The following is an 18,000-nucleotide window of genomic DNA, read 5'->3' on the forward strand; positions in this document are numbered from 1 at the left end:
TTATTAATCATTTCTCAATGATAGAGCTCCAATGAATCTTAATTTCTAATTTAGGTGGTAGGGATTCTAATTTAGGTGGTAGGGACTAAGCTACCCTGTGGCACTTGTTTATAGTCGTTATTAAGAGAAAATAATCTTTCCATCCTTTATTAATGATTTCTCAATGCTAGAGCTCCAATGAATCTTGTGATGAAGGCCAATGCCAGAGCTCCAATGAATCTTGTGATGACGGTCAACGCTAAGATATTTTTATGAATTAACTTTCTCTACATTGATAATATTATACATAATGTTAGTGTAAATGATATTTTTAAAATATAATTATCACAACCTTTATCTTATCAATGTTTATTGATGTTTATTGGTAGACATGTACAAGAATAGAAATCTTGGAGAATTCTTAGTTACTTCATGAGATAATTTTTTCTATGACAACAACTTAGAGGAAGTTAACTCATATAAATATCTAGAAAAACTTAACTTTCAACAAGATCTTAAGTGGAAATATAAGAATGAGAAAATGAATAAATATAGAGAATTATAAAGGAATTGAAAAATGGAGAAGTGTTGTATAACTTATAATATTGATATTAAAAGCAATATGCCATATCTCATCCCCTTCATAGAAGTTGGTATTTCCTCCATTGAGAGTATGGTTGTGACTAAGAACCTTATGTACAATCAAAATACAATTAGGTTTCTTAAGATTGCTTCAAAATTCAGTCAACACTGGGGTTAGCACAAAGTTGCTAAGACTTTGCTAAACCATTGTGAATAAATGAGGTAGTCATTTCAAAGAATATTGATGCCAATCAAAATAAAATTAGGTTTCTTAAGATTGCTTCAAAATTCGTTTCTTAAGATTGCTTCAAAATTAGCACAAAGTTGCTAAGACTTTGCTAAACCATTGTGAATAAATGAGGTAGTCATTTCAAAGAATATTGATGCCAATAAGAATACTCATCAAAAGTACAAATATTAAGGAAACTTCTCTCCAATATTTATGAGCATAAAAACAAATTGCTAAAACAAAAGAACTAAATTGTTATAGTTTTCCATAAGATTAGATAAACCAAAGTTAGTATTTATAGATGGTAGCAATCATTATCATAATCAACAACCACCTTTTCTATTCTTATCAGTAGTAGTTACCTTCACCAGTTGTTCACCTTCAACTAGCCCAACCACATAATATATACACCAATACACATCTATCACCTTATATCAACCACCTCTCAATGACTTCATGAATAGTTAAGTACTAATTGGGAAAGTATTGAAATAAAAGTGAAATCTTATAGTGGAGCATCAATTATTTAAAAAACAATGGTAACATCTTTTCCCTTCACAAGGAAATGATTGACATGGAAAAATTTAAGAGGAAACAAAGGCTTGGACAAATTATTAAACCTACAAACTCTCGACAAATTATTAAACCTACAAACTCTCGACAAATTATTAAACCTACAAACTCTAATAGATGTTGAAAAATTTTCTAACCAACTCAAGGTTTTATCACCTAACAAATATGAAAAGTTTTTTTTTTTTTAACTTCAATATGGAAACAATGATATTATAGATGAATTTGTTGAAAAGTAGTTTAATCTCACCAAGATCTAAAAAGGTAGTACAATAAAAGTGAAGGATGAAGAGGATGTTGTAATAAAGATTTGTATATATACAATGAAATTAAAATACAAAAGGTTAGTGTAAAGGAAGAATTTGAAAAAAAGAGAAAAAATGGGTTTGAAATTTTATATATAAGTTAACTCTTTTTAAAAAGAAAGCCTATTTTGTAAATAAAATAAAATAAAATAAGCTTTAATATGGTCACAACCATATTATATGCAATTTTTCTTAGAGGTAATTTCTAACTTATGTGGTAGGGACTAATCTACCCTCTAGCACTTGTTTGTAGTTGTCAAGACCAAAGAAGCTTTCCATCCTTTATTAATCATTTCTCAATGTTGGAGCTCCAATGAATCTTGTGATGAATGCCAACTCTAAGATATTTGTATGAATTAACTTCCTCCTTTAATATGGTCACAACCATATTATATGCAATTTTTCTTAGAGGGTAATTTCTAACTTATGTGGTAGGGACTAATCTACCCTCTAGCACTTGTTTGTAGTTGTCAAGACCAAAGAAGCTTTCCATCCTTTATTAATCATTTCTCAATGTTGGAGCTCCAATGAATCTTGTGATGAATGCCAACTCTAAGATATTTGTATGAATTAACTTCCTCTACATTGATAATCGCAAACATAAAGTTAGTGTAAATGGTCTTTTAAAATCTAATTATCACAACAAATTGAATAAAAACTCTTGATTCTTAATTTAACTTAAACAAAAAAATACAATTTATATATTTTGGAACCATCCATTCTTTAAAAAAAAAAAAAACTCCCCACTTTGCATCTTCATAAAGCTAACTGGAAATTTAATATTACATTTTGCCAAACTGAAAATTTTCAAACCAAAATGAATCATCCAAAAATAGAAATTATTTCCAAATTAAATAAAAGATATTAGAATGAAAGAACATATACAAATTCAGGTAAAATTTTATAAAAAAATTACAATGAATTGATCAATTTCTAGTTATTATTATTTTATTTTTTATATAACATACATTTGGTAGGTTCCAAAATCTATAAATTTCAACATAATGTCATTTAAGGCCATCAAAATGAAAGAAGATATACAAATTTTGATAAATTTTTATAAAAAAAAATACAATGAATTAATAATTCAATTTCTAGTTATTAATTTTTTTATATGTAAAATGCATATGGTAAGCTCCAAAATCTATAAATTTGAACACAATATCATTTCAAACTAACATTTCTTGTTATTCAAAATTAGTTCCCAGGAAAACTTCACCAATCACTTCCGAAAGTTTTTTTTTTTTTTTTTTTTTTGCCAGAAACATAGCTAAAACTTATGATAATGTGCAAAGGAACAGATATGCAGCAAACTTACTCCTTACTAAACCAACATATCATTAATGGATGAAATTTCATTAGGATGAGGCAGTATAAGTTGAAGCTTGAAGGATCAATACTTGAAACAGATATATATACATATATCCTAGCCGTTGCCTCCTAAGAAAGCCTTGAGGCGCTTCACCTCAACATAGGAAAGGAACGTAGTCTTCTCGATGACAGGAGGAAGATTGCCGGCAAAGGGAGCGCCATGATGTCTCCTTTGTGGAGTGTTTTGTTGTACACAATATTGCTTGAAGATATGAATCCAGCACAGATTACTCCTTCAACCACCAGCAGAATCTCAGAACCTTCTGGATGGTTATGCAATGGAATGACGCCTTTGGGCGCGAGGTCGAGTCTAGCTATCGACACGCCAAGGCCATTCACTGCAGAAAACTTTGCTGAGAAGGTCGGAGTTACAGCAGCACTGGGAAGGCCGGAGTTACAGTAGCACTGATGTTGTTGTTCACATTCCTGATATCTTCCAATCTGCAGTTAAGGATGAAGCCGCCTTGCAAGGATAAGCTGGGAGTGAGCGACAAGTCTGCCACTCAGAAATCTTGCGCACGTGAAGGATGAAAAGAAAAATTACACTGGACTAGTACAATCGCTAGCAGGAGGCAATATTGCAAGTTTCCATGATTGATTAATCCAATGCTATAATTGCAGAACCCAAAAAAGTTTATAGGGTCAGAGAATAACCTCATGAGTATCTTGACTACATATAATTGATTTCCATTTCACAGGAAATTTGTCCTTCCACTCCCCAAAACATTGTTTTCGCTCTGAAATCTACAGATCCAACCATTTCGGCCACCTCACAGAAATGGAGGCTTCTATTCACCTGCATGCCAACGAACATCCAGATCAACTATTAACCTTCAAAATAATGGTATTTTTTCCAAAACAATGGCCAAACATGGAATGGAAAAATTACAGCAAGAAGAAGAGTCTGGAAATACCGATGAACAAATAAACCAATCTTGCGAGAGAAACCTTTTTCTGAAAAAACAAGACGGGAATAAGTCTTTGTTTTAACCCATCAAGAAATAGTTAAGCAAGAAGAAACCGTTCAGCGAGAAGAAACAGTTCAGCAAGAAGAAGTTACTCATTTTAATTATTAACTACTTATCTGACGGTGTAAAATTATTCAATCGTCTAACATTCTATTTAATAGTGTAGATTTGTACAGAGTGGCATTTTGGAGAGTGGTTCCCAAAGGGATATGCCTTATAGCGTAATTATATTAATTAAAATTATTTTTTAAGAATATTTTAAATTAAGTAAATTTTTTGGTAGAAGTCATATAAGAGAATTTTTTGGCTAAAAAATTCTCTTATGTGATTTCTACTACAAGACTTAACTTAATTCATTATGGATCAAGAAGCTTGAATACAGAATGTAGAAATTTTGAATAATATGACACATATTCACAGAGATTATCCTGATTATACACTTATAAGCGAAACATGCATAATACATAACCTCCTCTACGTTGATCATCAATTTACAGAAGCAGAAACATTCACAGGCGCACATAGAAGCATCAATCGTACATATCAACACATTGTTTTCCCGAGGAAAGCATCTCGCTAAAAACCCCAACTATCTGTATATTATAGTGATTGAATCATGTAACAATACATAGTATAATACTTCTCACAAGTACTCAGTACAATCTCCACATGCTACACACAATACAGCTCAGATCTGATCTCCAAATCTCCCCCGCTGCTTGCCTGCCTCCACTACTCAATACCTGCTGAGAATGAATGAGAATGGTTTACCAAACTCGTATTTAACCTCCAAGGAATCACTCACACTGGGAAAGACGTGAGCAGAGGCTATAATACTTGGTATTGGCCAATTCATTGGCATACTCAATCCCTTTGATTGTGCAAATCCTCATGCACAACTATAGTCACAACTGATAGCAATCTGATCCTCTAACACCTGTCCCTACTAAACTGAACATGCACTGACATGCAACTGAGTTAAATGATGTATTCTATAGTTGCATTATGAGTTAATAATTAGTTTAACAACTCATCATTAGTCTATCTGCAGTTAGACTAATTACAACTAGTTTAACAAAGTCAAACTGAACACAACTCCATCAACTCCACATCCAACTCTACCAAACTCAACTACTTGAGTTCTAACTGAAGTCCCTGCATGCAACAACTCAACTAAACATAGGAAACTCGTATTTCCTTCTTTCAGCTGCATGTGCCACATCTGTAGCTCAAACTGAAGTGCTCCAAGAGAATAAGATCAAGTTTATAGTCCAAATATTATTATGAGACAATAATATTTGACTTTTCTATTTTTGACAGCCAGTCTAAAAATAGACTTTGATCACTCCTGCTATGATCACTTCTGCTGTGATCACTCCTGCTGTGATCACTCCTACTGTGATCACTCCTGCTGTGGTCACTCCTGCTGTGATCATCCCTGCTGTGGTCACTCCTACTGTGATCATCCCTGCTGGGATCCAAAAATAGAACTTGCACCATAATTTGCTTGCGGGCCCACTTAGTGAAGGCGACTCCTTTACACTAAGCTCCATCATCTTGTTGCATTCTCAACAAGCATTTCTTGTTGCACACTTTTCAACACTCCCTCTCAATAAGAAAGGCTTCCTCTCAAATCCGATCCTGTAACTCTGGAATGTTCTACATGCAACACATCTGCCCGGTCCACTTTGCTCCAACAACACTTGGAACAAAAACACTCCTAACTGACCACTCTGTTGGGCTAGGAACATACTCTGATGCTGAAGCTCTACCTGCTACTAACAAGTGCTCCCTCTCTGACATCTGCGCTACTGCAACATCTCCATGCATCTCGCACCATTGCACACCTCTCTGTGCCACCTAGCACTGTGCAAAACACTTGTGCCTCTTGCATTGTTGCAGCCTGCTAGCTATTCGTTGTCCTGGGATTCCCTGCACTGTCGCTCTCTCTGCCGCTCCATCCGCATCTGTCTCTACCCAATCAATCAGTTCCTGCTACTCCACATCGGGGCTCCCATAGCAAGGTCTCATCCAATAGGTTGGGTACCTCAAGGATCTTGCCCCTCCTCCTTGGGACAATAAATCCACATCACCCCACCTCCTACCTGGAGGTTTGGTTGCATGCGATCCCTCTGCCCACCTGGCTCGAAGTTTCCCCCTACTGGAGGTCTCTGCATGAGTAGATGTCTCTACTCGATCTCCTCTCAGGTTCCCTTATTGTGGCTCCTCCACAACCTCCTGAAGCTGTTGCACCAATCGTGGCTCCTCCACAATCGTCTGAGACTTCTTCTAGCTCTACATGTTGAGAGGTAATATACGCTCCCTCTCAACCACCAAGTCTCCATCAGTTTCATCGCTGCTCAAGGCTTTGCATGCTTCTTGAACCTCAAGAGCATACAGGCTCTTGACCCGTGAACCAATCTGCTTCACCTGTCTAGTGATGAGGTGTCTAAGGAAAACCTTTCCCTTACTGAAGACTACATCATAGCCTCTGTCTTCCAGCATCGCGATTGACACCAAGTTTCTTTTCAGTCCTGGTACATACTTGACATCGGTCAAGGTAAGGCAAGCTCCATGCTCCCTCTGAAAAATAACCATGCCTACACCTGAGACATTATACTTCTCATCATTACCCATCCCTATGAGTATCTGGAGATCTTTCTCCTCCAAAGTATTGAACAAACTTTTGTCACCGGTCATGTGGAAAGAAGCTCCACTGTCAAGAAACCAACCACTTCCCACCATGGATGAAACCATGCATGCGAAGAGTGTGAAATCCAACTCAAACTGTGAAGCAAGTGCTCACCTTCAGATCCTTCCCCGGATCCCTTCTTGGACTTCTTCTTTGGGCAATTAGTAGCATAATGGCCCAACTCATGACAACGAAAGCATCTCACCTTCAACTTGTCAACCTTCTTCCCATCATTGGAAGAGCTAGATTCAGAAAGAGAAACCCTCCCCTTCCCCTTCTTCGCCTTACTCGCCAAGGCACAGTCTCCTCATCATGCATAGATGAAGAACTGTCTCTGGTGCGCCGTCTGATCTCCTCCTACATCAAATCCGACCATAGTCATTCCCAATTTGGCATTTTCTCCCTTCCATTCACCCAGTCCTAGTAGCTATGCCAACTCTTAGGAAGGTCAAGGAGGTCTAGACTCACCATATCCTCATCCGACAGTCACCCCCACACTTCCCAGCTCATCCCGGCATTGGGTGAACTTCGTGAGATACCTGAGCATATTATCTCCATTCTCACATTGAATGTTTCTGAGTTTATCTCTTGAGCGCCATTCCACCAGCTCAAAACTCAACCGCTTCTGATCTAAAATTCGTGAGAACAAAGTATTTCTTGTACAGAGATCGACTGTATGGGCATTCACCGGATACCTCACCTTCCAAAAGAAGGATGAATCCAAAGGCTACCTGGCCTGATTACAGACTCTGCCTGAAGAAATAAATTGTAAACACTTTCTGAATAGTAGATCTGATGATCAATCCTCGCTTTGATATCCTGTAGAATTTTTCCTACAAATCAAAGGGCTCTGATACCATGTAGAAATTTTGAATAATATGACACATATTCACAGAGATTATCCTGATTATACACTTATAAGCGGAACATGCATAATACATAACCTCCTCTACGTTGATCATCAATTTACAGAAGCAGAAACATTCACAGGCGCACAGAAGCATCAATCACACATATCAACACAATATTTTCCCGGGGAAAGCATCTCGCTAAAAACACCAACTATCTGTATATTATAGTGATTGAATCATGTAAAAATACATAGTACAATACTCCTCACAAGTACTCAGTACTATCTCCACATGCTACACACAATACAGCTCAGATCTGATCTCCAAATCTCCCCCACTGCTTGCCTGCCTCCACTGCTCAGTACCTGCTGAGAATGAATGAGAATGGTTTACCAAACTCATATCTAACCTCCAAAGAATCACTCACACTAGGGAAGACGTGAGCAAAGGCTATAATACTTGGTATTGGCCAATTCATTGGCATACTCAATCCCTTTGATTGTGCAAATCCTCATGCACAACTATAGTCACAACTGATAGCAATCTGATCCTCTAACACCTATCCCTGCTAAACTGAACATGCACTGACATGCAACTGAGTTAGCTAATGTATTCTATAGTTTCATTATGAGTCAATAATTAGTTTAACAACTCATCATTAGTCTATCTGCAGTTAGACTAATTACAACTAGTTTAACAAAGTCAAACTGAACACAACTCCATCAACTCCACATCCAACTCTACCAAACTCAACTGCTTGAGTTCTAACTGAAGTCCCTGCATGCAACAACTCAATTAAACATAACAAACTCGTATTTCCTTCTTTCAGCTGCATGTGCCACATCTGTAGCTCAAATTGAAGTGCTCCAAGAGAATAAGATCAAGTTTATAGTCCAAATATTATTATGAGACAATAATATTTGACTTTTCTATTTTTGACAGCCAGTCTAAAAATAGACTTTGATCACTCCTGCTGTGATCACTTCTGCTGTGATCACTCCTGCTGTGATCACTCCTGCTATCAGGGAAAATTTTAGGGGCTAATGTTCGCCCAGTGGGCTAATTTTCCATGATTTTTCCACAAAAAAGATTCGCCAATTTCCAATTTTATAAAAGACGATTCGCCCAAATTTTAGAATATAAAATTATTTTACCTTAAAAATCGCCAACATTATATAGAGACTATATATAAAATAATTATAAATTTGATTAATTTTACAAATATATCAATAAACATTTATAATTTGCATATTAGGGATTAGTGAGATTCGCCAATGTTTTAAACTTCAAGAAAATTTTCCATCCTTAAAATTTTCCTTCCCTGCTATGGTCACTCCTGCTGTGATCATCCCTGCTGTGGTCACTCCTATTGTGATCATCCCTGCTGGGATCCAAAAATAGAACTTGCGCCATAATTTTCTTGCGGGCCCACTTAGTGAAGGCGACTCCTTTCCACTAAGCTCCATCATCTTATTGCATTCTCAACAAGAATTTCTTGTTGCACACTTTTCAACCCAGAAAATATTTTAAGTATTATTTAATTGTTATCATTTTTATAATTTTTTATGGTAATATGGCGAAACAATTTTTATTAAATTATGATATTTTGTTATTTAAAATATATTTTTGAGTGCATATATGCATATGGATTTGTGGAACAATTTGAAGTAGAGAAAATATGAGTTTGTATCATTATCTACTTTCATATTAAATGATCCAAGATGATTATAAAGAGCATAAGAGGGACAATGACTCTATGAGAGTACATGTGGTCTATGAGAAAGTAATAATTTATTTTTAAGTGTAAGTTTAGGATCTAGTGTATTTTTCATCATAGCATGCCTTAATGTAACTCATCCATTTCTATTGACTTAGAAACCCAATCTTAAATGCATGTAGATGGTGGTGATGAAGTCTACCTCAAGCATGGAATTAGTATACTCAATTTGGAAGAATGCAAATAATCATTCCTTTTTTTAATATTAATATAGACAAAGTTTTGGAACATGAAATTGTGAACTTAACTTTCAAATACAAATCAATTATTGAAAACTCTAATACCATGTCAACTTAATTTTGGGTTTAAATTGTATACGCGCAAATTTGTGTACTATCATGTGCATTAACGCATTTTGGGTTTCCGATCTCTTTCAACTTCAAATGCACTCAAAACAATGTGTTCAACTCTTTGGGTTTTGTCGTGCTCACAATTTATGATTGCCTCTTGTTATGTTATGCTTTCTTGCAAATTGATAGGTTGTGAATCATTCTCAACCCTAATGTTAGATTATGTATTTAAAAATATTAAGTAAAAAATATATTGGAAATCTTATGAGTTAAAAATCCAATATTCCTATAAGATCAGATGCATTTTATTTTGTAGATAACATTTCCATCATATAGGATGATTTCAGAGGCCACGGACGGACAGGCAATTGCATGCGATAGAGCGATCCGAGCGATCAGGAGCGAGCTGCCTCGGCCCTCGCAGGCCGCCTCCCTGCGTGCTCTGAATCGCCCTCAGCGAGTTGAGCCGGATCGGATTTGTTGCAGAACTGGAGGCCGCATCCACCTGTTCGCGCTTCCCCTGAGGGTGGATCCGTCTGAGCCTGAGGGTGGGCTGCTTTATGGAGATCTCTGGAATCTGACTGGCAGAGATCCGAGATCATGGAGACTCTGGGTTCCCCCCAGGGCTCCCCATCTGCTCCTCCGCCGCTTTCACCTTCGGAGGCCTTCAAGCGGCTTCTGACAGGGCTCCCCAAGAAGAAATCCCCTGATCCTTCGAAATTTGTCAAAAAGCTGGATGATATCCCTTCGATCTCCCTTCCGCCTGAAACCCCGATGCAAGTTGCTCTGTCGCTGTCCGAACGAGCCCTAATCGGCCAGTTTACGGGGCTCTGGCCGTCCCCAAAATCCACGGAGAGCTGGGTCTCCAGAAATTGGGCGCCGCTGATCAGAGAAAATGTTACCTCTTATTTTCTGGGGAGAGGGTACTTCCTCTTTGAATTCACTGCAAAGCAAGACAAAGACCTGATCTTCCGAAACGACCCCTACTTCATGGGTCCTCGGGGTCTATACCTCAACAAATGGACCCCGGATTTTGATCCAGTAGTCGATGTTCCTAATGCAGTCCCGGTGTGGGTTAGACTCCCGAACCTCTCGGTCCATTGTTGGAATTGGGACTCCCTGCGTCACATTGGAAATGCCCTCGGGAAATTTATTGATCAAGCGAACAACAAGGATCAATACGACTGCGCCCGGATCTGCGTAGAAGTAGATCTGGAGGTAGGGCTTCCAGAGGCCATTACGTTAAATGTTGGAAGTTGGACGCATCTGCAGAAGCTGGACTATGAGCAGCTGCCCTTCAAATGTCGGAAATGTCACGTGTACGGCCATTTCGCCAGAGGCTGCCCATCCAACATTGAAGCCACGCAGGGAAAGGAGGATGGATGGAACCAAACCAAGCGACACAAATCTAAGAAGACGGGAGGACCTAGCGGCAAAGGTCAGCCACCTGTTCAACATATTCCATCTTCAGAAAACAGGTTTGATCCTCTCAGCTCGCAACAAGAGAAAACTCAGGAGGCAGAGACTCAAAAGGAGACAGAATCCACAGAGGAGATGGAAAAACAAAATCCAGACTCTTCAAGCAAAGACACACCTTCAGCCTCCATCAAAGACACAAACGCTGAAAATTCCAAAGGCAAGAATGAGGAAGACAAAGAAGAAGAGCAGATCACAGATGACTCAGAGGAGGAAGGAGAAATAGGAGAGTCCCAAGCCTCGGTAAGAAGATCCACGAGGGGCCGCAAAACAGACAGAGAAAAAAGAGAGGAGGAGACGTACAAGGAAAAACTACAAGGCAGTCAGCCAACCCTGGAAAAACTGCTAGCCTCAAAGCCTAGGATGCAGAAAAGCCAGCCACAAGGCTCCAAGGGAGCCCACCAGAAACATAAATAATGAAGATCATCTCCTGGAACTGCAGAGGTATGGGGAGCAAAGTCAAGGAGGAAGCCATGCGAAGTCTGATCAGAACAGAAACCCCAGATATACTTCTCATCCAGGAGACCAAATTGGAAGGCTCAGCCTTCCTCCAAACAAGCAAGAAATTTTGGTTCAACAGTGAAGCAAGAGCAGTCTCCGCAAGGGGAGCCTCGGGAGGGATTGGTACCCTTTGGAATGCTAACAAATTTGCAGTCACCAGTGAGGCTAGCAACACACACTGGTTGCTGTTGAAAATGCAGAATCTGATCACTAAAGAAATACACTGTATCTTCAATGTCTACTCTCCAGTCAACGCTGGGGAAAAAAAATCATGCTGGGATTCGATAAGACTTCAAGCAGATCTTATGAATCTGGAAAACACTATCATCGCCGGAGACCTCAACCTCACCCTCAGCTCATCTGAAAAAAGGGGTGGCAGCGTTGTTCGTGATCCGGCAAGAGAATGGGCGGAGGACCTCATGCAAGACTGGGATTTGCTGGACATCAAACCCTCCTCCGGTAAGTACTCCTGGTCCAATAAAAGAATAGGCCCAGGTCATATTGCTGCTAGATTAGATAGATTCTTCATTCAAAGCTCATACTTGTTGCTTGGACTAGAACCAAGAATGCACATTCTCGCTAACAGCATCTCGGACCATAAACCTATAAAGCTAGACCTTCTAGCTCATCTGGATCTGGGCCCTATTCCCTTCAGATTCAGCCCAATCTGGGTCAAGGAACCAGACTTCATGCAGCTAGTCAAGGAATGCTGGAGCCAATCTGTTAAAGGATCCCCCTTCTATATATGGGAAGAAAAACTCAGAAGGGTAAAAAGAGCTCTAAAACATTGGGCCAAAAACCTCCCCAAACCTGATATAGAAAGAAAAAATATCAAAGTCGCCCTTGTCATTCATCAATCTCACATGGAAGACACTTCAGTCACCAAGGATCTGCTTGAACAGGAAGCCCATCTGCAACAGCACTATCATAAGGCCTGTCTTGTTGAAGAGGAATACTGGAGATTAAAATCAAGAAACCTCTGGCTCAAATCAGGGGATAGAAACACTACTTTCTTCCATAAACAAGCGCAGAGCAGAAAATGTTTTAACACCATATCTGAGATCAAGGTGGACAGCGAAACTTACAAGGATTTTGCAGACATAAAGAAGGCAGCCCATGATCACTTCTTAAAGCTGTACAACGAAGAAAAGGTCCAGCAACAAGCTACAGATCTGTTAGACTTGATCCCAGCCACAATTTCTTCGGGTATGAATGAAATCTTAGAGGCCAACATAACCAAAGAGGAAGTCAAAAAAGCCTTATATGACATGGATCCGGACAAGGCCCCCGGGCCGGACGGATTCTCTGCCAGGTTCCTCCAAATATGTTGGTCTATTATTGAAAAAGATCTGATCAAAATGATTCGAAAATCTCAGAACTCCCAGAAAATAGGCGGCAGTACAAATTCTGCCTTCTTAGCCCTCATACCCAAGGAAAAAGGAGCCAGCAATTTCAGAAGATTCTGGCCGATCTCTTTATGCAATATTGGGTACAAGCTAATCACAAAAGTTATAGCAAATCAATTGAAGCACATCCTTCCCAAAATAATCCCGGAGAATCAAGGAGGCTTCATCCAAGGGAGGCAGATAGTGGACAATTTCACCCTCGTTCAGGAGGCAATCCACTCAAGTCTTCAACGAAAAGAGCAAGGTATGGTAATAAAACTAGATTTAGCAAATGCTTTTGACCGTGTAAATCATAGTTTTCTGTTAAAAGTCATGAACAGGTTTGGATTTGGATCAAACTTCATTAATTGGATCCGGGCTTGCATCTCGGAGCCATGGATTGCTCCACTCGTAAATGGAAGAGCTACGGACTTCTTCAAAGCATCAAGAGGGCTCAGGCAGGGGTGTCCACTCTCCCCTATGCTCTTTGTCATTCAAGCCTCAGCTCTCAGCTTTCTGCTGGACAAAAAAATGCAAGACCAAGATCTTATGGGACTGCGTATAGCAAGAGGAGTCAAGAACATTAATCATGCCCTTTTCGCGGACGACACCCTGCTATTGGGGGCTGCCTCTCTCCCCTCCGCCTCCAAATTCAAATCTGTTCTGGAAGAATTCAGCAAGGGCTCAGGCAGCGTTGTGAACAAGAATAAGTGCCACATCTTCAGTTGGAATACCCCGCCCAGACTTCTCTCTGCTATCTCCAGGTGCCTAGGATTTGCAGCCTCCGCTTCATGGACTTCCTTCAAATACCTGGGCCTTCCTGTTGCCCACAAAAGAATCTCAAGCAAAGATTGGCTACCCCAGCTCGAAAAATTCCAGTCAAAAATTCAGGCCTGGGGCTTCACCTGGCTCAACTATGCTGGCAAATCCGTCCTTATCAAATCAGTGCTCACCAGTCTTCCTATTTTTCAATTTGCAGGGATCCTAGCTCCATCAATCATACTAAAAAAAATGGAAGAGCATATCCGGAGATTCTTCTGGAAGGGAGGAAAGCAGAATGAAAGAAAAATTCCCCTCATCAGTTGGGAAGTCATATCTAAGCCTCTGTGGGAAGGAGGCCTTAATTTCAGAAACTTAGGCCACCTGAATGTAGCAATGGCTGCAAAGGTCATTTGGAGAGTTGTCGCGCCTAACCCTGGCTGGGCCCAAACAGCCCTCAGAAAAAATATTTCCGTGGCCCTCGCTCCAGCTGCTTAAACAGAGTGATCCGTCTACCTAATTCGACATTTCTCAAGCTATATGACAAGGTCGCTGCTCTGATCAAGAACCACATCTACTGGATTCCTGGAAACGGTAAGAAAATAAAAATCTGGACTGACAAGATCATGCTCTCAGATCCGATCACTGACAGAGCGCAAATGGGAGAGCTGCGGGAGTGGATGGAAAGAGAGAAGCTGAGAACTCTTTGGGACATCTCCCTCTGGAATGACGATGAATGGACAGGCTGGAAGAGAACGGAATTGCCAGATCACCTGGTCGATGATTGGGCCACGATGACAGGCCTCCTTCACGGTCTTGCGCCCATCAACAGGAAAAAACAAGATGAAATCGGTTGGGGAAAGAAAGCCAAAGGCTACTCTGTCGCCGAGGGATATGCCAAACACTGTGAGCGACCACACGTCCCCTCAAATCCTGCGCCCTGGCAAGCGATCTGGCGCTGTCAGTCTTGGCCCAAAATCGACACATTCGCATGGATCCTTTGCCACGGTCGACTCCTCACCTTCGACAGGCTGCAGAAAATGGGATACAACGGCCCTTCCATTTGCCTTATGTGCAGTAACAGCGTAGAAACAGCAGCGCATATATTTTTGGAATGCTGCTACGCCAAACAGGTATGGAGCGCCCTCCTTCATGCCTTGGATCCCGCCTTCTTGCTTCCGAATTCTATCGCAGATCTTTTTTCTAGCTGGGTACTCAAATACCCTGGTCCTCCTCCACAAAATCGATTGATCAAATCAGCCTGGGCCACTCTTCCAAAGGTCATCTGCTGGCAGTTATGGCTGGAACGAAACAGAAGAACCTTCAGGAATTCTAGACAGCACCACAAGATCATCGAAGTTAAGATCAAGTGCCAAATAAAGGAATGCCTATCTCAGATAAACGATGATGCTAATCTCAGTCATCAAGATATCATTTGGGGCTCTTTCCTTGGATTACAATTTCTCCCAGCAACCAGAAACGCTCCACCTCTCAAAGACTGGCAAATAAGAAAACCGGAAGCAGACTTCCAAGACTGGCTTACATCGCAATCAGGGCACTTTCTATTTTTCGATGGGGCAGCTAAGGGTAATCCAGGCAGAGCAGGTGCTGGAGGTGTCGTCCTAAACTCAACGGGAGAAAAAATTCATTCATATGCTTGGGGGCTTGGACACATGACCAGCACTCAAGCTGAGGCTTTGGCCCTCCTGCAAGGCCTTAAGACTCTAAAGGAGTTAGACATAAGGGAAGCAACAGTTATAGGAGACTCTCAGATTATTATAAGTGCAATGGTTTCTAACTCCTCTGCTGCTGATCTTAGTCTAGCCAGGATGATTTCCAGAATTAAAGGCCTAGAAAACGCTTTTCAGAAGCTGAACTACTATCATGTTCTGAGAGCTCATAATAAAGAAGCAGACAGCGAAGCAAATAAAGCAGCCCTCCTCTCCGCCGGGGTCAAGTTGAAAGACGGAAAAGAATCATGGGAACCCATCCCATAAGCCGCGGGCCGCCATGTTTTACTGCTTGATCTTAAAAAAATTTGTTTGTATATCCAGGTGGGGGAAAATTGCGGATATAGAATCTATAGAAATCCAAGCTAGGAAAAAGATCTCAAGTCATAATAATACTCTCACTCCCATTAGTGAGACTTTTCAGGATCTAGACATCCTCATTGTATACAGATACTTGGCATTTAGGCCAGGAGGAATATAATCACAATATAACCGTTTCTGTCAAAAAAACATTTCCATCATATAATTAAATAAGATAGTTTTCATTTAGTTTGCTCGAGCACGTCAATCTTTAAGATTTTTCTTTACCTATAGTGTTAATGGCCACACTCTAATTTTAGTTCTTCGTTATTTTTACTTTAATTTAGCTATTAAATACTTTTTGCATAAGATGTAGGTACTAAGCAACAAAGTTGCATATCACACTTGTTTTTATCAATGAGCATTCATATGTATGATTAACACTACATATCAAATATATGTTTATCAAAATCATGCACTGTAGATTTATGTCTTAAAGGTAACATGTTTTGTTTTGTTTTTTAGTAAATTGAAGCTTTTGTGTTACAAATTTTCTAGACAACCCCCATAGGAGTTCGTTTCTTCTTCCCCAACATATACAAGCTAAGAACCAAACTCTAAAGAATTCATTGGAAACCCACTATAGAGGATACTTGACATAACTAAATGCCCATGTTGGCTACAAGATGTTCTCCCCATTCCACTGCATTACCAACCAAACAAGACACACAAAATACTCATATAATATTAAAACTAACACCTTACAATTACAAAAAATACAAATGCCCAAGATGACAACATAGACACTAAGCCTCCATACAATGAGATGCATGCCAGCATATAATCAACCAAGTAGACCTATGAACATGCCAAGAAAGGCACCAAGATAAAACATAAACAAAAAATTGCCCATAACAAAACAACAATATTCAAAGCCACAAGCTAGAAACAAGCCTTGATGAGCCAAAAGCAAACCCCCAGGGGTCATATCATCACACCTTGAATCTCGAACCAAAAAAACTTGCCACTAATAAGGCACCTTTCTCAATCATTGGTCATTATCTAAGGAAGAGATTGTTGCGGGGACCCTTGCACTAGAACCTGGAGGATCCATCAACTCTCCATTATTTGATTCACAAGTGATGTGGCTTTCTAAATGTGCCAGAAGGGAATCGGTCCTACCTAAGCAAAATCTATAACAACCCCGGTGAAAATTCATGTAATAAAAGTAAATAAAGGAAAAAATAATAATCACGGTTGATGGGACACTCCAAGTTGAATGTTGGGTAAGACATCCTAGTAGGAGTTCAATTGATTATTTATGGAAAAATGGATTTTTTGGCACATTTATTTATGAAAATAATGGAAATTAGGAGAAAATTGAGGTGAAAGGTCATAGGTAGCATATGAGGAAGAAATTGAAGGAAAATAATGGAAAGTGAAGAAAATAGAGGCCTCATTCATAAAAAGGCTTTTGAGGAACAATTGGTAACCTTTTGTTAGTTGAGTTTTAGAGCTCTCTCATTATTCTCTCTCTCTCACACACACACACTCTTGGACACTTAGAGTTTTCTTGGAGCATTTTAGCATTGGAGCAAGAAAGGCAAAGAAGGCAAGTGGAAGCAAAGATCAAGCAGGGAAAGGCAGGATGAAGTAGCTATAGTAGTTTCCTTTGCAGTTATCAATTTGCATGTGTATTTTCCTTGCTAGATTTGGCATGCATGGTATTGCATGTGGTTCTTTTCTATCATGGCATGGGTTTTGCTAGGTGTAACAGTGTTTTCAGCCTAGCCTTGCCATTTCCGGATAGCCATGGTGTGATGGGGTTCTCATGTTTTGGTTGAGATTGTCGGATGGATTCAAAGCTAAGTGGGGTGGATCTCTAAATGATAGAGCAAATGGCCTAGTGGTCCCTGAACCAGACTATGGATCATGGTAAAGCCACTGGCCTAGTGACCCCTGAGCCAGATTGTGGGTTGTGGTAAAGTCAGGATTGCATTGCCTCGGTGGGCCTAGGAATCCTTGTCGTTGAATGGCGGGATATACGATAAAGCCAAGAGGTGGTTTGCTCTCTGTTGGGCCTAGTAATCTCGGGTTTGGGAAATACGGTAAAGCCTAGAGAGTGGGTCTCGATTTAGGGCCTAGTGATCCGGGTTTGGATTGCGGTAAAGCCTGAGAGACTAGGAGACAGGAAAATTCCTCATGGTGTAGGTGGAGAAATCCAATGCCATCCAT

General features: G+C 39.9%; 1 pseudogene; it reads right to left on the reverse strand.

Annotated features, from left to right (window-relative positions):
* Positions 1–3,091: 3,091 nt before the first annotated feature.
* On the reverse strand, positions 3,092–3,695 carry LOC149264517 (germin-like protein 8-14; annotated as a pseudogene).
* Positions 3,696–18,000: the final 14,305 nt, after the last annotated feature.

This window comes from Pinus tabuliformis, chromosome 6 (assembly GCF_031772625.1).
Source record: "Pinus tabuliformis cultivar Carrire ecotype Pingquan chromosome 6, CPIR1, whole genome shotgun sequence".
NCBI lineage: Eukaryota > Viridiplantae > Streptophyta > Pinopsida > Pinales > Pinaceae > Pinus > Pinus tabuliformis.